Below are 26013 nucleotides of genomic sequence, written 5' to 3'. Positions count from 1 at the left end.
ATAAAAATGATGTGTGCAAAACATCATAAAGAAATATTGTAAAGAAATGGAAATTCGCATCCGTATCCATAAACAAGTGACCCAAGACTACAATTTTCGCTCACTTGGGGGGGTATATCCATTCGTACGAACAAGTCCAGGAACAAGAACAAACGGGATGCAAAACACAAAATTTAGTCCTAGTTCGAACCGTACAAACTGGGGGTAGCAGAAACCCAACTCCTAACAAAAGGATGCAAGGCTAAGGCCTAGTCCCAACCTGGACTAACATGGTCCGGGAGGTACAAACTTGAAAGGACGCAAGGCTAAGGCCTAGTCCCAACTCGAACTGACATGGTCCGGGAGGTACAATTCTGAAAGGACACAAGGCTAAGGCCTAGTCCTAACCCGGACTGACATGGTCCGGGGGGTACAAACCCGAAAGGATGCAAGTCTAAGGCCTAGTCCCAACCTAGAGACACATGGTCTGGGGGGTACAAACCCAAAAGGACGCAAGGCTAAGGCCTAGTCCCAACCTAGAAATACATGGTCCGGGGGTACTAACTCGATAGAACGCAAGGGTCAAGCCTAGTCCCTGCTCGGTCATGCGTGGTCCAGGAGTATACAAAACGTGAAAATTGGTTGACCGAACGTGGTCCCGGATAACCAGATACATGTCCATGTCTTCGCCATAACGGCCCAAAACTGTTAGAACGTGAGTCCTAGGTAAGAATTATCTAAAATCAGTCTTATAAATGGCCCAGAACATGGGAACCTTACCCATAGGTCCAAAATAAGTTGATCAACTGGTCTCTGATGGCCCAGGCCGTTGGAATATGAACACCAAAATTAGGACAAACAAACTTGGTGACAATTGTTAACTCTCTAATGGCCTAGGCCGTTGGAACCTGAACAGCAGGATTAAAGCGAGTTAAAAAGTTAAAATCTAAAGAGATCTCCGATGGTCCAGGCTATTGGAGCCCGTATTATGAAATCGGGACGAACACGGTTCCCCAGGCGTAATAAACATTTTCTATTTTTCCCAAATGGTCCCGAACATTGGAACCAGGACCGAATATTCGACTCTTTCATGCAAGGTGGTAAAACACTTAGTGAGATTCTAACGAATTGAACGGGAAAAAGTTGTGCAAAAGGAAAAATTAGATACACATAAAAATTGTTGTGGACACACCCGCGTCCATAAAAGTGTTGCAAAAAAAAAGAGAAAGAAAAACATAAAGTAAAAGACCCGGGCTTAGGCTTCTCCATGTCTTGATGCCTCCGGGTTGGCCCCGTCTGTCTCCTCCTAGTCCAAGGGCTCCGCGTCAGCTTTCTCCTTAGCCTCGAACTCGGCTCCTTTTGCAGCAAGATCGGGGTAAAGCAGGAGGTTCATGTTCTTATCCTGGAGCCAAGCCATGTAGATAGCCTCGTCGAAGGTGGCCTCCAACAAGGCATCCGCCTGCTCTTTCCCTTGATGGGCCTCCCCGTGCATTTTCACCTCCAGCTGAAGCAGATCGTCCAAGGCTTGGAGCCGAGACTCAAGAGCGGTGATCTTCTCCTGATCCTGGCGAGACTGGGCTTTGGTTGCCGCCAGGAGAGCCTTAGACGATTCCTCAGAGCCCCGAACACGGAGAAGCTCCGCCTCCATACTAGCCACCAGCTTTTTATACTCAGCTTCTCTCCGGGATGAAGTTTCTTCAAGCTAGAACCGGGCCCGAGCGTCCTCTTCGCAGTCTGCTTTGTCTTGGGCCACCTCCTTGGCCAGGGCTTCCTTAGCGGCTTCCCGCTAGTTCACAGCCGCCTCCAATTCCAGCTGGCCCGTCTCCAATTTCATCGCCATCTCAGCCACCAAGTCGACATTCCGGTGAGCCAGTAAAGCATCCTAGAACAAATCAAAGTTAAAACAAAATACGGATTAAAAATACGAAAAGAAAAAGGAGATACGGGCAGATGACTTACAGCAGTGCCCTGGTGACCAATAGCCTGGGAGATGAACAGAGCATCCTGGTTAGCCAAGGTGGTGTACTGCTTCAACTGAAGATTGGACATGGTAGTCCCAACCTGCTCCAATAGGTCCACAGCGAATGAGGTTGTGTCCTGCCCCAATTTGAAGCGAAACCCAGTCTCGGCAACGAGCCGATCCATGATCGGTTGAGAAGCACTGAAGGCAGTGGACGCTCGGAGAACTCAACCTTACGACGGATCGTCAGAGCTCGGTAAACCTCCTCCTTCTTTCCCCGGTCGTCTTCCCATGTATGAAACACCATCTTTCACCGCTCCTCCCGCAGGATCATCTCCCCCTCTTCAGGAAGAGCCGGATTGACGGGGAGCATGGGAGCCTCTGGAAGTTCCCAAGTGGCGAACTAACTTTCCCCAGATGAATTCTCAGCCAAGGAGAGGTCTTTATTCTTGGCCCTCTTCGCCTGGTTCACGGACTCACTAGCAGCCGAGTTCGCAACCCTATTTTCGGACCCCCGACTCGCCACAGGTTCCTACTCCAGGTCAATGACCGAAGGTCGAGCAGGTTGGGGCGGGACAGCTTCGGTATGAACCGTCATAGTATGGATCATGGCTGAGGCCTCCTCTACCGTACTCGGCTTCGGCACTAAGCCCCCAAGAATCACGTCTAACACCTTGTTCTTGGACGCACCTCTGGTAGCTTTCTTGGTCGATGCCCTGGCCTTGGTCGCTCGGGCCTCAAGGGCCTGCTTCATCTTGACCACAAGGATAGACATATCGGATCCTTCTGAAATAGACAAACACAAAGAAAGTCAGCAAAGTATACGAATAAGGATAAGAAGTGATTCAAAAGAAAAACTAGGCTAAGGTCCTCCGGGACGAACCCTTATCTAAAACTCGGGCTCGACTTAATTCTCCTAGAGCGAAAGAATGAATTCGGTCTCCCATGTCGTCCAGGTCCAGGAAGTTTCCATATTGAAGGAACCCGGACGAGTACATGAGAGTCTCTAGGTCTACAACGATGGGGGATGAAGGTCTCATTTCTCTAACGGCCCCGAACAGGGGGCCTCGACAAACTAGTCTATCCCTAACTAAGTCCCCAAAATGGGGAGCATAAGTCAAAAGCAAAGGCGAATTACCTTGCCCCGATACACTAGCCCCGGGAGTCCCCGTGTTCGGCTGAGCCTCGTCAAAGAGAGCTTCTAGCTCCTCGGAGGCGGCCCTCTCCATTTGTTGAGCCTGTTCCCTCTTCTTTTTCGCCGCATCCGCTCGGGCCGCGTCTTCCACAACCTTGATATGTTCGAGGGTTGGTTCCTCCCTCAAAGCCGGATCTTTCTCCCGTTGTAGCCCTGGGAGGCTAGGGGCCACAATCTTCTGGTTGGCCGCCAACATCCCAACTACTTGCAGGTTGGCAATGTTTACATAGCCCCTACGTCCAAGTCCTCTGTGCTTAACGTGGCATAGAACTTCTTCCGGTCAAGGATCGATTGGGTAAGAGGGGTCTGGGCATAGGGTCCTGTCATCAAGGACTGTAAGTTGAAAGAGAATAACAAAAAGAATAAAAAGAACGAATTAAACTAGGAAGAAAGAGACTACTTACCCACTCGCTGGAAGTCCAGCATCAACGTGGGGTTCTTATCCAAGAGGAACCCGGATGTCATAAACCAATAGTGTCTGACATCCGGAGGATGTTTCCAGGAACTGGTGGGGGCAGGATAATTGCCACGAGGCTTCAGTCTGTAGAAGTCGTCCCGGGTCTTATCCTTGGCGTTAAGATGCGGCTCCAGCTTATAAAAGTACAACACCTTAGTCGGGGTCGGCTTCGATATTTCCTTCGCCACACAGAAGATGCACCATCCCGCGAGGAGTCAGTAAGCTTGGGGCAAGAGCTAAAACGGTGCGATCCCTAGGAACTTAAGGAATTGCGTGAAATAGTCGTGGAACGGGAGAGTGGCCCCCCCGCTGATGTGGCCCATGCTCCAGGCCCCAAATTTTCCCACGCTGGTGTGGGCCTTTTCCTCCTTCCTGACTAGGCGGTTATAAAATAGTCCAAGAGTCGACTCCACGCCCAAATGCTTCTCCAAGATATCTAACATCCGGTAATTCCGAAATAGGTTCTTTTCCCCATCCATCTCCCACGTGTTGCCACTGGGGGGTTTATGTCCTTCCAGGACGAAAGGGGCCACTTGGACGTACTCTTCCGGATGGAGGGTGATGCCGTGACTCATGGATGATGATCTGTGAATAAAAGGGAACAAAGCAAACAACCAAGCAGTTAGAACCAATACCCAAAAAGGTTGGTCAAGGTATGGGGGCTCTCCTACGAGCTGGTTCGAAGAGTCCCCTCTGAAACAGATCCGGGATCACCAAAGATCCACAGAACCCTGATTGGGAACAAATAAGAAGAATTTTTTCTAAGGCTTTCCCAAGACGGCCTATTAAAGTTGGGTGGGTGAATTTCTCTTCTCACACGATCCCTTGCTAGTTGATATCCTATTAAAGTTGTGGACTAGTCTGATTGATCTTGAGCATAATCTTCATCTGGCGTGTTGCCTTTCTCATTTTTGGTTCATATCCTTTCAGTTTTATCTCAAACTTTGTCAAGTCATCATTCTTTTTCAATGCACCTGCACCATAAACATCACAACCTTTCTCGACTTTCAAGTGAGGAATCTCATATTCATTAAACACTACATTTCTTGAAATTATGACCCTAGGTCTACCATTTTGATTCAAACATACCCTATATCCTTTTGTGCCTAAAGGGTATCCAAGAAAAATTCCCTTAATGGATCTAGCATCTAGTTTTTCCTCTGTTTGGTGTGCATATGTTGCACAACCAAAAACTCTCAAGTGTTTAAGACTAGGAGGTTTGCCATGCCACATGTCATATGGGTTCTTAAGCTCTATAACACGATTTGGGCTTCTATTTATAAGATAACTAGCAGTTGCTAAAGCCTCTCCCCAATAGGACTTCCCTAGACCGGAACTAATAAGCAAACATCTCACCTTATTCAATAAGGTCCTATTCATGCGTTCAGCTACTCCATTTTTGTTGTGGGGTTCTAACTACAGTTTTGTGCCTTGTGATTCCATACTCATTACATAGATCATCAAACTCATTATTTATGAATTCTAATCCATTGTCAGTTTTAAGTGTCTTAAGTTTAAGATTTGTTTGATTTTCTACCTGGTTTTTCCAAATTTTAAACTTCTCTAGACACTCATCTTTAGTCTTTAACAAATATGTCCAAACACATCTACTAAAATCATCTATAATGGATAAGAAATAAAACTTACCAGAATGAGTCAGAACTCTACTTGGCCCCCATAAATCTGCATGAACATACTCCAAAATCTTCTTTGTATTGTGTGTAGCAGTTGTGAATTTAATCTTGTGTTGCTTTCCAAAAACACATGCTTCACAGAAAGGTAATGCACAAGTCTTCAACTTGTCTATGCTCCCTTGTTTGTGAAGCTCTCTCAGCCCCTGCTCACTGATATGTCCCATCCGTTGGTGCCACAGATGCATCTCACTTTCCTGAGTCTTAACAACAGATGTTTCAGCAATGGCTACAGTTTCTCCATATAGTACATACAGTCCATTGAATCTTTTTCCTTTCATGATCAGTAAAGATCCTTTTGTGATCTTTAGGTTCCCATTCAAAGATTTGTAGCCATATCCTTCTTCTTCAAGAGCTCCCAAGGATATTAAATTCCTTCTCAATTCGAGTATGTGTCTCACATTGTTGAGCACTTTCACCTCTCCATTGAACTGTCGAATTGCCACATTTCCTAGACCAATTACCCTACAAGAAACATCATTCCCCATTAGTACTTAACCACCATCAGTTTCTTTATAATAAAAAAATGAATCTAAGTTATGACACATATGGTAAGTGCATCCTGAATCAAGGATCCACTCTTTGATATCTGATTTCTCAGATATTGAGAAAAGTTCTCCTTCTGATGAGCAGTCATCTTTGGTTTCTACTATAGCTATAGAATCGTTCTGAGACTTCATTCCTTATGGGTGTCTGTTGTCATTATGAAATTGATTGTAGATGGGTCTTCTCTGGTCCTGGTTTGATCTGGACCCTTGTTGATTTCTTAACAGATTGCAAAATCTTCTGATATGTCCAGTTTTCCCACAATGATAACACTGTCTTGAGTCTTTCCCCCTTGACTTCGACCTTGAATGGTGTGATTGATTTCCTCTGGATGAGCCTCTCTTTAGATTTCTTCCTCGAACAAAGTAAGCCTCATCTCTCCTAGTTTCTTTCTCGAGTTGTAACTCAAACTCCTTCGACTTTAAAGCTCCAAGAATATCCTCCAAAGCAATCACATCTCTGCCATATTTTATTGCTGCTTTGACTTCTTGATAGGCAATTGGTAATGATCTGAGCAAGATAATTGCTTGACTCTCTGCATCTACCTTATGTTCAATATTAGCTAAACCAACAATAATCTCATTAAATTTATCAATATCTTCATCTAAAGAAATAAAGGAATTCATTCTAAAACCATATAATCTTTCAAGAAGATTTATTTTGTTCAAAATGGATGGCTTTAGGTACAATTGTTCCAGCTTGTCCCAAAGACCCTTTGCCGTCTTTTCTGAGGTTAATATCCTTCTTACTCCATTGGAAAGTTACATGATGATCGTGTAGTAAGCCATCTCTTCTGCCAAAAGTTTTTGATCTCCAAGAACTTTAGCCACCTTTTGATGCACCAAGATACCTTTTAAACTCTCTCTCCATAAGGTAAAATCATTGGTGCCATCGAATTTTTCCAGTTCAAACTTTGCCATCGTTGACATACTTTCTTGATTGTGTTCTTGAACAATTCTTTATGCGGAAACTTTGAATCTTGATCTCTCCTCTTAATCGTTGAACCTGGCTCTGATTTTGTAGGAAAAATCTTATGTTTTTTGTGGTCAAGATTCTTAGCATTTAATCAACAATGACATAAAACAATTGCAATAACTAATATATCAAATTAGTTATAAGGAAAGGTTAGTAATCAAAAGTTAAATGCAGAAAATTATACAAGAAGAACACCCAGAAATTTTATACAGGTTCAAACCAGATCAATATGGCCTACATCCTGTTTGATCCACTATCATCATCATCAATTGATGCAATCTTTGAATACAATTACAATTGAGAATAAGCACTTCCAGGACTCCCAAGAACCTTCCTCTCTCTAAGATTCTAATCTCAAACACTTTCTAACAACTGTGTTTTTCCACTCAGTCCTCACAACACGCACGCTCAAATTCTTTTTCTCTGTATTCTCTCTTTCTCTCAATACAACTTATCTTCTTTTCTCTCTCCTTTTAAAAAAAATGAAAGACAACAATATATATATATAAGTATTAGCTGCCAAGTTAGTTTACAGCTAATACCGTTAGGTTAGTTAGGATTTGTAGGAAAGATCTCCACATTATATATATATTTTTTTAAAAATAAGGTGTCTTAATCATAATTTTGGGTGCAAATATAATGTGCTTTTGCTTTCCACATCCAATTATTGAAAGAAACTACAATTGAATAATTCTGTGGTGAAGATTAGCAAAGGAATAAAATAGGGAGTAAAAGAGAATGTCATTTATGTTTGTACATAATACGAACTTTTTAACTTTTCTGGTAATAGTAGCTTTTTTCTTAATAAAATTATTAAGGATCAACTAACAATTTAACATAATCTCTTGTTAGCTTATAAAAGTGTCTCAAACCAACTGCCTATTGTTCTCGTTATATAAACATAAAGATGTACGTTACTACAATCTTAATTTTTATCATGTGTTTTCTTTTTTCTTTTTGGTGTGCAATGATGGAGAAATACACCGTAAATCTAACTAAATTAAAAATATATGTAAGATTGCATAATTCACATCCCAAAATAATTACATGTTTTTTTCAAAGTTTTCCTGTTTTACATGAGCCCGTCTCTCCCTCAATTCAAACATTCTTGATTCTGTGCACACATGTAACAAAAAAAGACACATTTACAGATGAAACAAATGTGTATAAATTAAACCCCATCTTTTTAAGCCTTTATTAAATTAACAATTAATAATGTGAATAGTATAATATTTCAAACCCTAAATATTAATCAAGAACCATAATCATAATATGAATACAAATCTTGTTAATTAAAGATTAAATAAATATAACATGAATTTAGAATGAAAGCAACACAAATAAGATAAAAGTGTAGAGTGGACTTTTCTTGATGAACAACTCTTAGAACATAAAATTACAAAGCTATGATTTTATGTGAAACACAAATGTTACAAGATTTGACACAAATGTAGATTTGTTGTCCAAAAATGTATATTCCTAACATTCTCTATGGAAATGCTTGAAGCTACTACAATGGAATGAGATTGGGATACACAAGTCTTGATCTTTCATATAAATCAAGCTTTCTTGATGAACATCTTGGAGAAAACTAGTAATCTTGGAGCTAGATAGATAGAGAGAGAGACAGAGAGAGAGAGAATTCTTCTTTTAGAGAGAGAGAGAGGTGAGTGATCAATTCACCAATTAACTCATTTGAACCCCTTAAATAGTATAGGGCCCCTATTAGACTCAACCAATGAGATTAGATCGTTTGAATTTAAGTTTTGGAGCTAATTTACGTAACTGTACGGACTTTCTATAACTGTCCAAGCGACTCATCGCCTGGTCTGTCTCAGGCCTTTTTCAAGGCTTAGGCGACGCATCGCCTACGCCTCTGTTTTGGCACTCCAAGACTTGTCTTAAAACACCTTCAAATGCTCCCAAACTTCTTGGGTACTCTTATATACTCAAAATAAACATTTTGGACCCAAAAGTTTGATTTATAAATACCTATACCGAAAATCAACTTTCACTTGTTGATTTTTGTAAAATCGTTATTGTTTTAGCACCTCTTCGTGCCTAAAAAATTTCACCATGTATTTAACCAATCTCAACACTTTTTTTTAATGAACTTGTCCCATAAAAGATAATTTGGGACACTATGTCGAGAAAGAAAGAACCTACCTTCAGCTCTGCACCATATGCGTTGTTCATCTTCTCTGCAATCTTCTTCGGATCAATCCCACGCATTAAATTCATTATCCTTGAATGAATTTTCAAGATGTCAATGTTAGAGTTAGTATATTAAGGGTATTTTAGTCTTTTCCTATTTAATGTTATTTTATTATATTTTGGCTTTTATAAAGGCTTGGTTGATTATTTGTTGTAATAGAACATTTGACTCTCCTTTTTGCAATATACTCTAGCCCCTCTTTTTCTCTCTTCATTTTTTGCTATTGCTTTTGTGGTCTATGGATTGTTAATATTTGCATAGTTATCATGGTATCAGAGAATGGTTTATGAAGTTGATTTTCTTAAGTGTAACCATAGGTTAGGTCTTCTTCGTATCGCAACAAATTAGTATTTTGTTCCTCTAATTTGTTTATCTAGTATTATATGATATTTGTGTTCAATCTGCAATTTTAGGGTTTCATCAAAATTAGAAATTCGGGATTTTTTGTCTCATTTAACATTTGGAAGTTTGTTTGTTTTTGTAGTGGCTAATACTAGAGATGATTCCCTTCAATCCATTAGTGTGATGATAGATGGAAAGAGTTATTATTATTGGAACTATGTGATGAAACAAATTTTGAAAGGGAAAAAATGTGGGGTTATGTCTCTAGAATTGTGATTAACCTACAAATGACAAATCAAATTATGAAACTTTACTAGAAAATTGTGAAGTGGATAATTAAGAAATTATTACTTGGATAAACAACTCTGTAGAATACTCAATACGTACCCAATTAGCCAAGTATGAAACAATGAAGGAACTTTGAGACCATCTTGCAAAATTGTATACTCAGTCTAACTTTGCAAAGCAATATCAATTAGAATATTAGAGCTCTTGAACAGAAAGATATGAGTATTTAAGAGTGTTATTCAGCTATGGCATATATTTTGGATCAATTGGCTCTTATCGAATTGCAGAGCTATGAGATTTTTTACCTTATATTTATCATAGGGTTATAAGGGAATTTTGGACTATATATTTTTTGTTCTTTCTCACTTAGATAATGTTGATTCTTAGTGTTTCGTGTGTTTTTAACTTTGTTTTATGAGTCTTTGATTTTTAGGCCACAATACATTTTATGAGAGTAAATTTACAAATTTTTGTGCAATTTGTGGTTAGATAATTGATGGGAGACAAGAAGATTCAAGAAAATGAAGTTTAGAAAAAGTTTGAAGTGTTTTGGAAGTCCCTAAACTCGAGACTCAAGGCTGGAGCGGAAGAAATTTAGGCAGCGACCAAGGAATTGAAGAAAAATGAAAAAGTGCATGAGGTCGTTGCAGACACATTTTGGAGCATGATTATATAAATAACCACAAACCTCAAAGTAAATTCGTACTTGAGGAAATGATCTCAAGTAAACAAGACCAATCACCAGCAATGGCAAGAGAAAAACGGCTAGAGGATATCACTAGTTCTAGTCAGAACAATAGAGAGCTTCATCGTAGTGGGGGGGGGGGGGGGGGGTTGGTAAACAACCAATACGCTATGAACATGAAGTTCAAATGCTTGTGTCTGGCATAAAAAAAGATGATCCATTGACTAATAGAGATGCAATGGAAGATTCTGACAAAGAAAATGGCTAAACACCATGGCCTTGATACTGAATCGATGTATTCCAATTCTGTCTGGACTTTTGAAGATCCACTTGAGGATGTTAAACCTATTGGTTGCAAATGGATATTCAAGAAGAAGAGAGGAGCAGATGGGAAAGTAAGGACTTTCAAAGCAAGGCTGGTAGCAAAGGGATACACACAGAGAGAAGGAGGTGATTATGAAGAAACTTTTTCACATGTAGCCTGCTCAAATCTATCTGCATACTCTTATCCATAGCTGCATGCATGGATTATGAGATTTGGCAAATGGATGTTAAAATAGCTTTTCTGAATGGTTATCTTGATGAAACAATTTACATGTTTCAACCAGAATGGTTCGAAGTTAAAGGTCAAGAGCAAAAAGTTCGCAAGCTTCTTAAGTCTATTTATGGACTTAAACAAGCTTCGAGATCTAGGAATCTTAGATTTTATGAAACAATTAAAATGTTTGGTTTTGAACAAAACGTTGATGAACCTTGTGTTTACAAACAAATCAAAGATAAGATTGTGGTATTCCTCGTTCTTTACGTTGATGATATTCTACTCATTGGGAATGACATAGAAACATTATCAAAAGTAAAGAAATGGTTCGCTGAGCAATTCCAAATGAAAGATTTGGGAGAAGTCAAATATGTTTTGGGAATTCAGATCTGTAGAGATCGAAAGAACAAAATTTTGGCACTGTCTCAAGCAACTTATATTGTTAAAGTGCTAGAACGCTTTGGCATGCAAAACTCCAATAAGGGCACTATGCCTACCCGGTCAAGAGTTAAATTTTCTAAAGAACAATGTCCACAAACACCTCAAGTAGAGGAGGACATGATACAATATCCTTATGCCTCTGTAGTAGGCAGTCTAATGTATGCAATGTTATGCACCATACCTGACATATGTTATGCAGTAGGGATAGTCAACCGTTATCAATCCAATCCAATCCTAGATTGAGTCATTGGACAACAGTAAAGAATATTCTCAAGTATCTTAGACATACTAGAGATTACATGCTTGTGTATCCAGGTGGAGACCTGAACCCCACTGGATATACTGATTCTAATTTTCAATCAGACAAAGATAGTCAAAAGTCGACATCTGGATCAGTTTTCACACTTGGAGGAGGTGCTGTAGTTTGGAGAAGTATTAAACGATCTAGTATTGCAGACTCCACCATGGAATCCGAATACATAGCAGCTTGTGAAGCAGCCAAAGAGGTTGTGTGGCTCAAGAAGTTCTATATTGATCTGGAAGTTGTTCCAAGTATGGATCAGCCACTTGTTCTGTATTGTGATAACAGTGGGACAGTAGCTGATTCAAAGGAACCCAGAAGTCACAAGAGGGGAAAGCACATCAAGAGGAAATATCACTTGATCCGAGAGATAGTCAACCGAGGATATGTTGTTGTCTTGAAAATTGCCTCCGAAGATAATCTTGCAGATTCGTTCACAAATACTTAATCTATTAAATCTTTTCAGGGTCATGTAAGAAGTATGGGTTAAGGGAAATGCCTCATTTTCTTTAGGGCAAGTGGGAGATTTTTGGGAATTGTGCCCTTAAAGCAATTGTAGTAGACAATGGTTTTAATGAAATAAATGAATGAATTGAATTATTGTACATATGTAGCTTATGTAAATATCAGAAAATTTCCAAGTTCATCTATGTGGTCTCAATCTCATATTGGTATGAGAGGATCGAGATTGAGATAATGAACTTAAATAGTTCGCAGTAAAAAAAATTATGGAATCTTTAGATTAATTACTGCTAGTACGGTCCACTAGTATTATGAATACATGTGACCTAGATCCGAGTTACTAGTGTAGGACACTTTAGTGGAGGTACTTTGCATGTTGAGAGTATGTATAACTGGACCAGATGTGATTTAATAATACTTATTTAAATATTGTTTCGTAGTATTAAAAAACACATCAATTGATGATCATATACAAGCTGATCTTAAGCCTGAAGTTACTATGAACTCCTATATATGTCACTTGATTCTTTGATTCATGTGTTATGGTTTGTCAGAATGATCAGCCTAAGAACTATTGTTTTGGGGACTCAATGATGTATATGGCTAGGGACATAGCTTAACAAATATGGAATCTATACCTTCTTACAGATTGACTGATGATTCTCTATTGGGTTGGCTTTTGGAACTGAAAAGGTTATTAACGTCAAATTCATAGTTAGATTATGAATTAACCTTCACTGGTAAAGTCAATGGTACATTAGGAATCCAAGATATAATTAAAAGAGTAAAACGGTAATTTTATTCCCACTTAATTATGAATCATCAATAGAGGATTATTTTGTATGTAATGATTATATCAATGGACACTTTATGGTTACAATAAAGTACTCAGTAAATATGTGTCTTTAATTCTCAAGAGTTCAGTCTCATATTTATAATGGAATAATCATGAGATTAATAAATATGATTATTGAATCAAAGATTTTTGGTTAATAATCTTTTATTTATTGGAGCTTTGAATTATTGGTCCATAGGTCCCCAGGGTGGCTCTATCAACACTAATCAAGGTAAGAGTTAATACAAGGGTTGAACTGTGAATGGACTATTTGAGATAATATTTATTCTTCGGAATAAATGTGTAATTATGTGATCATTGAAGTTGCATAAGTTATTATTGCATTTGTGCAATTTTCGAAATTGTGTAGAAATAGAATAAATTGATTTTAATAAATTATTTTATTTAAGTGTGAATAAATAAATATGGATAGACAAAATTAATTTTGATTATTATATTTTTTTAATTAATAATAAGATGATAATGAAAATTCAAATTTTGAATTTTACAATTTAAGTTGTTATCTTTCCCTTAAAAAGATGATGTCTTATATGGATATCTAATTATTAATTAATTAAAATAAAAACACAAGAAAATATCAAAATCCAATTTTTCAGGGATATGCCACACATAGGGCTTGGACTGCTCTATGTGTTAGGCACATCTGATGTTATCAGATATTGATTTTTTTAATTTTATTTTAATTAATTAATAATACATTTTAAAAAGGATTTTAAAATGGAATGTTAGACTTTGTCTTTTATCATTATTATTAATATAAAATGATGATTGTTTTTTCTTTATTATTATTATGGTAATAATGTCTATATATTCTATATGATAGAAAATATAAACAACAAGTCCAATACAAGTTTTTACAGAGAAGAAAAACTATCATTTTTTTCACAAAGCAAAAAGCATTTTCTCTCTAGCCTATAATCAAAAGCCTCATGAGTTGAGAATACTTTTGATTCACAAAATTGATCATTGTTCTCTATGTGTCCACCCACATCTTGAGGTGTAGAGAACGTCTTGGAAGATCAAGGTGTGAGTACTCAAGTAAGGATAGGAAGATCGAAACATATACGAAAAGATTCAAGGATTCTTGATAGGCTAGAAGAGATAAATCATTTCGTATTATTTTTCATATTCATATATATATATATACTGATTAACATATTGCATATTAAAATATCCTCATATAAAGTTGTTTGTATGAAAAATTTTGTTGTATATCATTAACGTACCTTCCGCTGCGCACTAGGAACCGTTCCTAACAATTTTAGGTTAGACTTTTTAATTACGAATTGGAGAACAGTTTTAAGTCTTAGACATTTTTTTTTTCTGCATTTTCTTATTTTATTTCTTCTTCAAGCTTTTAAATTTTATGAGTATGAATAATTATTTTTTTGTTTTAGTCATGACAGATATGAACTAAACACATAGTTCTAGGGGTTAATGTAGTCGCTTGAATTTCAATTTAATTTTATTATAATGTTCTATTGATACTTCTTCTTTATTCTAATCTATATGATGTTTTCCTAATGCTAGTAAATACTTGATCACTATTTGCTTGATTTATGATTTTGATTCAAAACTCAAAAGATGCAAATGGAATATCCTATCATTATATAGACATAGGTTACATTTTGGACGAGAGTACCTGTATGACTTGTGTAGCAATTAGGTTACCATTCGTAATGCTTGCTACGTGTTTAAGTTTATCATAGAGATGTAGAAAACTTGCACATAGGTTGAGATATTAAATCTTGAAAAATAATAGGAATCGATTTTTGTTAACCTGCTATTAGAATAGGAAGAAGAGATTTAGAATTGATTAGTAAAATTAATAGAATGAAAAGTTGATGAAATTAATTCCATAGGCTTTTTGTTATTGATTTTATCTTTTGATTTACTATTCTATTTACATTTATTTAAATGGTTTTCATAGTTTTATAATTATTCATTTTCAATTTTAATCACCAAATAGAAAGTGAAAAGCGGTTATTGGTAATTGGTTAATAGTCTTTATGGGACGATATCCGTTCTTACGGAATTTATTACTTGACATGACCCGTACACTTGCGTGCATATTTTACCGATCAAGTTTTTGGCACCGTTGTCGTGGACTAATATCCAATATCAAAATTAATTGTTTTCGTTCTACTTTGGTTTTATTCTAACATTTTCTAATTTGAGTTGCTTTTAAATTTCTCAATTTCAGGTGACCTAGTGTATGCGACGTCAGGGTTCAAATATATTAGTGCCTGTTGATCCTGAGATTGAGAAGACCTGCAAAAGAAAAAGAAAACAGAAAAGACTAGAAAGAATGGCACAGAACGTTAATAATGTTGCCAACAACAATCTGAATCAGGGTAATGAGGGTAACCTTGTAGCTAATGCAGACCCACCACTGAGGGACTATGTACTCCCTACTGTTACAGGGATACACTCTAGCATTTGCCCACCTACTGTCGAGAAAAATAATTTGAGATCAAGCCTTCAATTATCCAAATGGTTCAAAACTGCGTTCAGTTTAGGGGGCTACCTAATGAGAATCTGAACCTCCATATTACTAACTTTTTGGAGTTATGTGATACTTTCAAAATGAATGGAGTAAGTAATGATGCAATCTGTTTGAGGCTATTCCTATTTTCTTTGAGAGACAGAGCTAAAAGTTGGTTGATTTCGATGCAAGCCAACTCCATTGCGATATGGGAGGACCTTGCCCAAAAATTTCTCGCTAAGTATTTTCCTCCTGCTAAATCAACCCGGATTAGAGGTGAAATAAATAATTTCTGTCAACTTGAGGGGGAATCATTATATGATGCTTGGGAAAGGTTTAAATAGCTACTTCAAAAATGCCAACATCATAGTATAGTGAAATGGATGTTGGTGCACACTTTTTATTATGGGTTGAGGGGAAACACAAGGACTATAATAGATGCAACAGCAGGGGGAGTATTTATGAGCAAATGTGCTAACGAAGCGTATGAGCTCTTGGAGGAGATGGCCATGAATAAATGATGGACCCAAAATGAGTATGTTTTAAATATTTATATCGCAAGCGCACGAATCTTTTATATAGAATAGTGATCGTGTAAGCAAGGATGTCGAACCCAAAGGAGTTGTCTAAAATAAAAAAGAAAATTATTTTAAACCAAAATTAATAAATTCTAACCTAGTTCCAAAGATTGATGAGACTTTTGTATCATGAAAATAAAATAAAAGATAACAATAAAGATATTAAAGACAATATATATTACTAAATTAATAATTGTAAACAAGATGGTAGAAGAAAGATTATTAAGATAATAGAATCCACAAAACATAAGTTCAATAATATTTATAAGTACATTGATTTCCAAGTTTTAGTAATTGTAGAAATCAATCAAACTATCACTTATTCAAATTAGATATTCTATTTAAGCACAAGTTATTTTAGAAATATAGGATTTATCTTCACTTTTTAAGATATAATTTCAAAGTATTTAGTGTGAATCAATCTAAAGAAACAACAAATAAATCAATGAATATTATTTATAAGGCAAAACATAATATTTTTGTTCTAAGCATTTGATGTGCATAATTTAATGGCACACCTTAATCAAAGAATATTATGATTTTGCACTAATGAAGAACAAAGTGTAAATATGTACTAACAATTAAAAATACATGATATTTAAGATGAAAGAAGATATTTGAAGAAGAAAAATCCATAAACTTTGTTGCACAAATGGGAAATCAGCATACAAAATAAATACTATCTAGTTACATATTATTTCATCATCACCTTAATAATCTTAAAAAGATTAAAAACTCATAACTAGAATAGAAATTACAAACCAAAAATTACAAACATAAATAGGAAAATTTGGAGAAGGAACCCCCAATTTTTTCCTCTAAAAACTCATAGAAAAATGACAAAAAAGAAGAAAAAGATGAAGAAATGGAGTGCTCTTGAAAGTGTAGCAATTGTGTAGTGTAACCTCATCTTTTAAAAAAGGGCTTCTTGGCAAAATGGCCTATTTTTTTCAAGTCATTTTGCATTCTAGCCTAGTTTTAATAATTCTTTGCAAAATGACATCTCATAATTTAGACAGCTAGTCGAAAATTTAGACAAGTGGTCGAAAATTTAGACAGATGGTCGAAAAATTTAGACAACTGGTCGAATTTTAAACAGAGGTCATTTTGCAAAAAATTATCAAAAGTAGGTCAGAGTGCAAAACCACTTAAAAAAAATAGGCTATTTTCGCCAATTTCTCTTTAAAAAATGGTCTTCAAATCCCTTATTTATAGCAAAAAAAGAGTTTAAAATAATCAATTTAAATTGATTAAACTAAATTTTAAATGAAGAATAATATGGCATGTAGGGGTAAATTTTAGGTGTAATGATGAATTTTGTAGTAAAATGTGTAGAAAAGTTGGGTAAAAAAAGTGGCATCTTTGGACATAAGGGGACAAGGGGACAATGAAACATTTGTTAGGCTCAAGAGAGCCAAAACAAGTGGCTTCTGGGCCGAATTGGGCTTCTAGCAGCGGCTGGGCCTGGTACTGTAGCAGGAATAGTACCCGCGGTACTGTAGCGCGATGTAGGTTGGACTGGGCTGCAGGAGGAAGGAGAGGCTTGGGCCTCTGAAATGTGGGCTTTGGAGCTTCAATTTTCTCTTTTCTTTCTTCAAAAATGCCAACTTCTTTCTTTTGATTTCCTTTAAACAAAAAATGCAAATTAATTTCTATAAAATAATATAAATTAACTTCAAATAAAATATTTTCAATATAAAAATATATCTCATTAATTTAAAGAAAATATTAATTTAAACTTAATTTGTTTTGACACTTAAGTTGAATAAATATGCATTTATTTTTACCACTAAACACACAACAATAATTCAAATTATTAAACTACAACATATTACAACACAATAACTATAAAAACACACAAAAATCTATAAAATCATGATAAGACTAATAAATTCAAAACTACTTAAAAACTTAATAAATTAATCAAAAACTTAAGAACTTAACACTAATTAGCTTAAAAATAGTTGTAAAATAACTTTCTTTTGTAGAGATATCAATAACTATCAATGGCCAACAGAGCGAGAAAATAAGAAGGTGGTGGGAGTTCTAGAAGTTGATCCTATTGCTATGCTCACAACTCAAATTGCTTCGTTGACCAAGCAAATGCAACAACAAAATAACATTTCAGCTCAAGCGATGCAACTACAACCCACTCCTATTATTTGTGAGACATGTGGAGGCCCTCATCACTTTGAGCAATGTCCAGCAACAAGTTCTTATTCAGTAGATGATATTCCACTTGAAAAGGTGCAAGCCATTGGTAATTACCTGAGGCAACTGAATAACAACCCATACTCCAACACTTATACTACAGCGTACAAGAACCATCCAAATCTGTCATGGAGTAATAATCAAGGGCACCAACCACAGCATCATTAAAATTTGCCTCAATATCCTCCACATAGACCATCCTACGAGCTAAATCAAAGACCCTTTTACGATACTCAAAGGCCACAAATGCCATAACATCAACAGCAATCGCCTCAAGTGACTAAACCAGAGGTACCCGCTAATTTATTGAGCTAATTTATGACAGAAACTAGATCCTCCATTCGGAGCTTAGAAACACAAGTTGGCCAACTTGCAAAGTCAATGGCGAACCGTAATCAAGGGGCTCTACCTAGTTCAATTGTGGTGAACCCCAAAGAGCAATGTCAAGCTGTCACTTTGAGGAGCGGGACTAAGTATGATGGGCCTACAGTGGAAGACAAGGGAAAGAACATAGAGGGTCAACAGGTCACTAGTCCAGCACAAGAGGAGGTTACTGATGTAATGACCCAAATTTCCTAATAAGGCTTAAGGCCTTGATTAGGGGGCCAAGATGGCAAATCTTGGAATTATGTGATATTTATGTGTATCATTATGTGAGTTATATCATAATATGACTTGATATGCATGTTTAGGTGTATGAAATATTCATGTGAACCCATTTATGATCAATTGGGTGATTTTCATATTTTGTCCATTTCGGGTATATTTAGCATATATGTGGCATGTGTGTGGTGCTTCATTATTATTTGGTTATGCTAGGGTTACTCAGCATGAGAAGATCCTAGGAGGTAAGCTAGTGAAAAGTCACAACATGATTCATACTTGACTCGGAGTGAGTCAATGGGCATTTTGGGTATTTAGTACATTACCGGGATATTGGGTAATGGGAATAAATATTTGATGATAAATTGGGAGTTAGTGAGATCAGGGAGAAATTCTGGGAATTTTGGCTATTTTACCCCCGGGGGCATTTTTGGGACCCCGAGCATTAGGATTTGCTTGAGGTTACTTAAGCTTGAAGTAACCTGTTAGAATCATAAAAGAACGTTCAGAATGTTCTCTCTTCCTCCCGTTCCCTTTTCGACACCCGATCACATTTTCGAAGGAAACTTGAGTTCTAGGACTCGGATTCAAACGAGGATTGAGGCATAGCGATTCTAGGGAAAATTAGAAGCTTATTAGTTAGAGTATTTAGCTGGGAAAAATCTTAATCGGAGGTAATTCAAGTTTTATGTTCTTAATTTTTAAAGTTTTTAAGCTTGGATTGGATTTTGTGTTTTGATGAGTTTTTGGATGAATTGAAGCTTGGGTTTTATTGGTTTTGGGAGATTAGGATGTTTGGGAACTTTAATTTTGAGATTTGGATAGGTTGGGGTCAGGTTTGGAGCTTTGAAGCTCGAAGAACATGAAGAACACGAAGCTGAAACCCATAATTTCTGGGTTGGGCGCTGTAGCGCTAGGTGCTCTGATTTGGGGGAGTTGGGTTTGTTTGTAGCGCTATAGTGCCAAAAGGTAGTGTTGTAGCGCTTCACAGCCTTCAAATTTTGGTTTTTTTTTTTTAGGTTTTGACCCGAGGGATCGGGGGATGATTCCACCACCCTGCTTGGTGGGATTGGAGGTACCGGGAGCGCGGGATTGGTCCTGAGAATTGGGTTTTTGAAACTTTAACTCATTGAAACACCGTTTATGGTTGTGACTAGGTTATTGCTAGGGGCTTGGAATCAAGATCTTGCTTGTGGCTCGTTTATTGGTAACCTGTGCTTGGACCAAAGGTAAGAAAACTGCACCCAGTATGTGATGCATGTGATGCATAAGATACATGAGATTAGGGCATGGCATGAATGTTGAATATGAGATTGATCAGAGCTTGAGTCTCTGTATTTGTGAATGATTATAATTATTCTTCTGATTATTGATTAAGCATGCTAAATTCCTTATATTTGAATATTTGACATATGATATATGTCTATTTGCATTACCTCATTGAGGAAGCACTGACTTATTAGTCAGGGATCGGCATTGGTGTTAGTATTGATTATTAAGCTGTGACTTATCAGTCAAGATCAGCAATAGTACTGAGCACGGGTCGTATTGTATTGGCTTATGAGTCAAGAACGGTATTAACGTGTTTAACGCAAGCCGAAAAGATTAGATCTAATCGACATAAGCATTATCATCAGAAGCATGAAATGTTTGACCGACCTTAAGTTCGATGAAAAACAAAAGCGATTGTCTAGTCTAAAGGCTAGTTATTTAGAGCCAGAGCCAAAAGGCTAAAGTGACCTACACATCACATGGCTAGGAGGGTATGGGACCTCAGAGATAGACTTATCAGTCATCTACACAGAGATAGACTTATCAGTCATCTATTTTGAGAGTGACTCATTAGTCACCTATACAGAGTGTGACTCATTAGTCACCTATCCAAAGTGTGACTCATTAGTCACCTATCTCAGAGAGTGACTTATTAGTCATCCATACAGAGAGACTTATTAGTCATCTACCTCAGATATAGACTTATCAGTCGACTAACAGAGACATACTCATTAGTCATCTACAGAGTGTGACTCATTAGTCACCTATACAAGGTGTGACTCATTAGTCACCCACATAGAGATTGACTCATTAGTCATCTATTCAGACGCAGGACCCCATAATCATTTATTTGGACTTGCTTGCATGCATGAGTAGGGTTATTACTGCTAGGCATGCTTATTATGATTTAGTAACATGTTATTTCCTATTCATAAACATATTAAGTTTTCTTGCTGAGCTTCAGCTCACGGGTCCAATGTGGTGCAAGTAAAGGCAAAAGAAAGCTGGACCATCCTTGAGTTGAAAAGCTTAGGTGACGATGTGTACATAGGTGGCTGCTCGACCACCACGGTCGAGGGTTTAAAGAGGAACTAGGGTTAAACCTTATTTTGCCGCTTAGGTTGGCTGGTTGTAAAAACTTTATTGTAATTAACATTTAAATTATATTTTGGGATCCCAATGTATATAGTAAACGTTTTAGTGAAACATTGTATCTTAACCAAAAATTTTAACCCTAAACTATTAATCATACTTAGTTACACGATTATGGCCAAATGACTCAATTAGCGAGTATAGCTGATAACTCTACAAAATAGAGTTATTTTACCACTTTTTATGTGCTAATTGTTGCTTAATTCTAGAGTTTTTGATTAATTTATTAATTTTTTAAATAATTTTGAATTTATTAGTGTTGACCCAGATTTTGGTCAACTGACACTGAGTCAGAATATGCTTAATGTGAATGAATGCGTTGAAAAGAACCGAATGACAAAAAGTAATAAGAACACGATATTTTATAGTGGTTCGGCCCCAGGATCTGGTAATAACCTACGTCCACTTAGATTGTTGTTGATATGAGAATCAAAGGAGTGATCAAAGAACAAGGGTTCAATGAGTTTCACCAACCTCTGAAGAAGAATACAATATTTCAGATAGAATTACACTAGTATCAAGTAATTCGAAAGCCAAAAGTCCCCCCCTTGAGCTATCTTTCTCTATTTATAGGCTCAAGGGGGATTACATGATTTTGTTGCCGATATTCTCTCCTAAATAACCGGATATCCAGGAGATTGTGTGAGTTAAATTCGGGATTTACAAAGATCTTTATAGTAATATTACATTGCATGTGAAACCATCAACCAGACTGGTCGTAGGTAAGATTGGGCCGCCTCCTGCTTATAATGTGCCTTCTGGTCGATACACTAGTAGAGCTCTTCCAGGTGTCAGCCACGTGTCCAGGGATCACTTGCCACATCATCAATGCCAATTTTTTGGATAACATTTGCCCCCCAAGTTTATTTATTACGATCAATAAATAAACTTTTGAGCGAACGACCCTTCGGTAACCCCACCATACGTGTCAGAACCCTTCATGTGTTCTTGGAAAAAGCAACCTACTCCTGTCTAATCATGACTTTTCAGTTCCCCAGTAATAATTCGACGGCTATTCCGCTTCCCCATACTTCGAAAAAGGGAAACTGATGATTACACCTTTTTTATGCCACAGACAAACTTATATAACATCTCCAAACTTCCCTTTTTCTTTTTACGCACGCCATTGCCTTTTCAAGAAACCCTAAAAACCAGAGCTTCAATCTTCTCCCGGAGACCGTTCTTCTGCATTTTCAAGACTCAACCTGAGAGTTCCTTGATTTCCGAAGACTCTTTACCAATCTCCACGACCATCTTTTTGGTAAGTTTTTGAATCCTTATGCTTCAAATTTTCATAATGCATGCTTCTGTATGTTCACTGTTTGAGTTCATCTGCTTCTGGTTTGAGATGCTTGTGAGTAGAATGTCTTGTAGGCGAAAAAGGTTACGAGTTAATTTAATAGTTGGGATCATACTTTTAGGACGTAAAATCGAAGTAAAAATTCGATCTTTAGGCTAGTTGGAAAATAGGTTTTTCCCGCCCTAAGGGGAGTTGAAAAAGCTTTTTTGAAAAAAATTTTACTTTCACCCTTTGATCCGTTTCTCAAACTATTCGTGTGGAAAGATTTAGCTTTTTGTTAGAATGTTGTTGTATTAAAGCTTGACTTTTATACTCGACCAGCGCTATTCTAAAAAGCCTTTAAAAATTCTCTATCCTCACCTCCCCATTCTTCTGTTTGCAGACTTTGATGCCAGATTTGTGGGGAGGTGAACGGCCCATCGACGACGATCTTCTCGCCCAGCTGCTCGAAGGCGAAGAACGACCGACCGACCGAATTCACGAGATTCCCTTTTCACGATCTTCCTCCAGACCTCGTCCTTCTCCTCCTCAAATGGCTCGTTCCAAATCTTTAGGCAAGAAAAGACTTGAATCCGACGATAGTCCAAACCCTCCTGCCCAGCCTGATTCACAGGCTAGGGTTCCTTCGACCAGTGGCCGAAACAATCCTGCTCCTGACCCTAACATCCAAACTAGAGCCCGCCCTCGCCATCATAATCTGCCTGATGTCGAGTGGTATTTCTCCCCGACCAGCCTTGTGACTCCCAGGATGCTTGCCAACTATCTCAGGAAGTATCCTCTCACAGGGGTCAACCTCAAAATTCCTTCTGCAGACCAAAGGGCTAACCTCCCCGGAGGTGTATACAGTGCTTGGTCTAGGTATCACATAGAGGCGGGGGCTATCCTCCCTCTACATCCTTTTTATCAGGGGGTGGCCGATTATTTCGATGTCGCCCCCTTCCAAATTACTCCAAATGGATATAGAATGCTGGTCGCACTCTATATCTTGTACAAACTTAAAAAGTGGCCAGAACCTACCCCCCACAAGGTTAATTATCTCTTCGACCTCAAGTCCAACCCTCAATATTATGGGACGGGCTTCTTCCATCTTTGTCGCCAAGAAACTAACCAGACCTTCCTGACTGACACCACGCACATATACAACGTGGGGCAGTACAGCAAGGAGTACTTCCTTACGCCGGACCTGACCAACAACAACCTGGCCTTCGATCGAGGAGGTAAGTGCTGTTTTACTGGTCGATACTTTTTAATCATCGAAATTTCCTTCATCTTTCTTAAAGTATACTTTGTCTTTCAGGCCCATGGTTACGTCCGACCCCAACACCAGACATGGTGTTGAGGTCCAATGCATTGGCCAGGATGACAGACGCAGAAAAAAGCGTCAAGTCCCTGGTTACTGATAAAAACCTGAGGCTATTTGGCCTCCTGGCTCCTCGCCATGAAACAAGAGGACCCGTGGTAGCCGATGCCACTACCGAGGGGGTTCCCGAGCAGCAACCTCCTGCGTCCCCTCCCCGAAGGAGGCCGACGGGGGTTACAATCAGGGAGCCCACGGGCAATCCTTCCGCAGAAAGGCCTTTTGCTCCCCAAGGCAAGGGGAAACAAAAGGCAAAAGAGCTGGTTGTGGACTTGGGGGAATCCTCCGATGAAAACGATACAGTAATTTCGCTTTTAAATAGCTTGCCAATTCCCTGTCACTTGTTTGACGGGGAGGGCAACTTTACATATACTCCAAATCTAGGGCCAGACTTCTTCGTGCCAGATAGTGAGTGTGTGACTAATAGAGTCAATAGTATAGCGACCAGTAGTTGTAGCTCGGGTATTAACTTTGTGACCTTCTTTTCCGTTTGATAAAGAGTTTTCATCTGCCTTTATCTTACCCTTTGCATGTGTTTACTTGTATGCAGATATGGCCACTCCCAATGTCTTCGACCTATACCAGGCTGAGGAGGAAGAGGAAGTTCCTCAGCTCCGGCGAAAGTCGTCAAGGAGACACAACGGCGAAACAAGCCAGGGACCTGCCAAAAAGAGTCAAATAGAAGATCCTTCCAAGGACGTGCCAACTGGGCAAACTTCTGCTCATCCTTCGGCTCCTGCTGAGAAGGAGACTCCTCCTGCTCCGAAAAACCCTCCGGCTGCGCCCACCAGGGAACAAAACAAGCGGGAAGAAACTCTTGGGGCCAAACTCTCGAGCCGCGCCTTACGAGCAGCCAAAGACCGCCTTGCACACATCGTGAAGAACGACCGCATCAAGGATGCAATGGTTGAGGCAGAGAGTATGAGGGTCGACCAAATTCTGAACAGGACCCTGAACGAAATTTCCAGCGTAAGCATTTTTCATCTCTCTAGCCTTTGTCTTTCCTTCCTTGCAACAGGCTCTAACTTTTTCCTTTATTCACAGGGTTTGCTGTCTGCAACTGCTACTCGTACCCGTGCCCAAGCCTCTATCGACCAGGCTCGGGCAAAGGCCATCGAGAGGTACCAAGTGAAAGCAGCCGAGGAGCTCTTGGCTGCAGAGGCCAGGCATGCGAAGGAGTTGGAGGCGATCGCTCAGCAGAGGGATGCTGCAGTGACAAAGCTATCGGAGGTTGAAGCTTCGAAGGCAGCTATAATAAAGCAGAGAGAGGAGTATCAGGAGGCCAGCCGAGTCCAGTATCGCGAATGCAAGAGACTGGGCGAGGAGCTCAAGTCCAAGGACGAGGCCATCGCTACTCTTGAGAGCCAAGTAGAGCAACTGAAGCTTGACAACTCCAAAAATCTGGAAAGGTATAAGAACGCGACGCTCCGGTGTTTTTACAACTTCTAGAAAAACAATCAGGGCGCCAACTTCAGTTATCTTTCAGAAGATGTCAGAAATGCTGAACTGGCCCACTGTACTGCTCAACTGGCTTAAGAGGAGGCAAGAGCAAGGATCCTTGCTTCCCCAAGCATTGCTGGTGCAGAGGAAGAAGGAGTTGCCGAGGATGCTGCCAACCAGAATGCTGATAAAGACCCTCCTGCTCCCAATGCCTCTTGAGCTTTTTTATTATTTTTTTTCTTTCTTTTGATTACACGACCCATGGGTCGTGATGTAAAGACAATATATATTTTTTGTTTTTTTGAATTTGCTGCAAGGGCAGCAAACTTTTCCTTATATTTGAACAGTTACATCCAAGCAGTGATGCTTGCAGTGTAAAAGATTGCTTTATAATGTTATAATATTTTCATCTACTATAACATCTGTCCGCATGACCGAACTTAGCATAGTACTTTGGCTTGATTTAACAAAATATAAATTTTGAAAAATACTCTAAGTACCTTAGCATGCTTTCACTCATTTTGTTCATGTGTTTACATACCTCATGGTACGCTTTGCTATCGATGTGCCTTATATGCCCCCCAAGTGATCGAGGAGCTTTCGGTCCTTGGTCACTTGCCTTGACCATGACCTGTTCGAACATCTCTGCTCGGGTGAAAAAGTAATACTTGTAATACAGCAAAA

At 38.4% G+C, this 26013-nt stretch overlaps 1 pseudogene; it reads right to left on the bottom strand.

The window, feature by feature from the left end:
* Positions 1-7846: 7846 nt before the first annotated feature.
* The window catches only part of LOC133814357 (26S proteasome regulatory subunit 8 homolog B-like), a 50161-nt pseudogene continuing 31994 nt past the window's right edge, over positions 7847-26013 (bottom strand).

Source organism: Humulus lupulus, chromosome 2 (genome assembly GCF_963169125.1).
Source record: "Humulus lupulus chromosome 2, drHumLupu1.1, whole genome shotgun sequence".
Lineage (NCBI taxonomy): Eukaryota > Viridiplantae > Streptophyta > Magnoliopsida > Rosales > Cannabaceae > Humulus > Humulus lupulus.
Note: the sequence above shows the minus strand (reverse complement) of the source record. Positions and strands in the feature narration are given on the sequence as shown.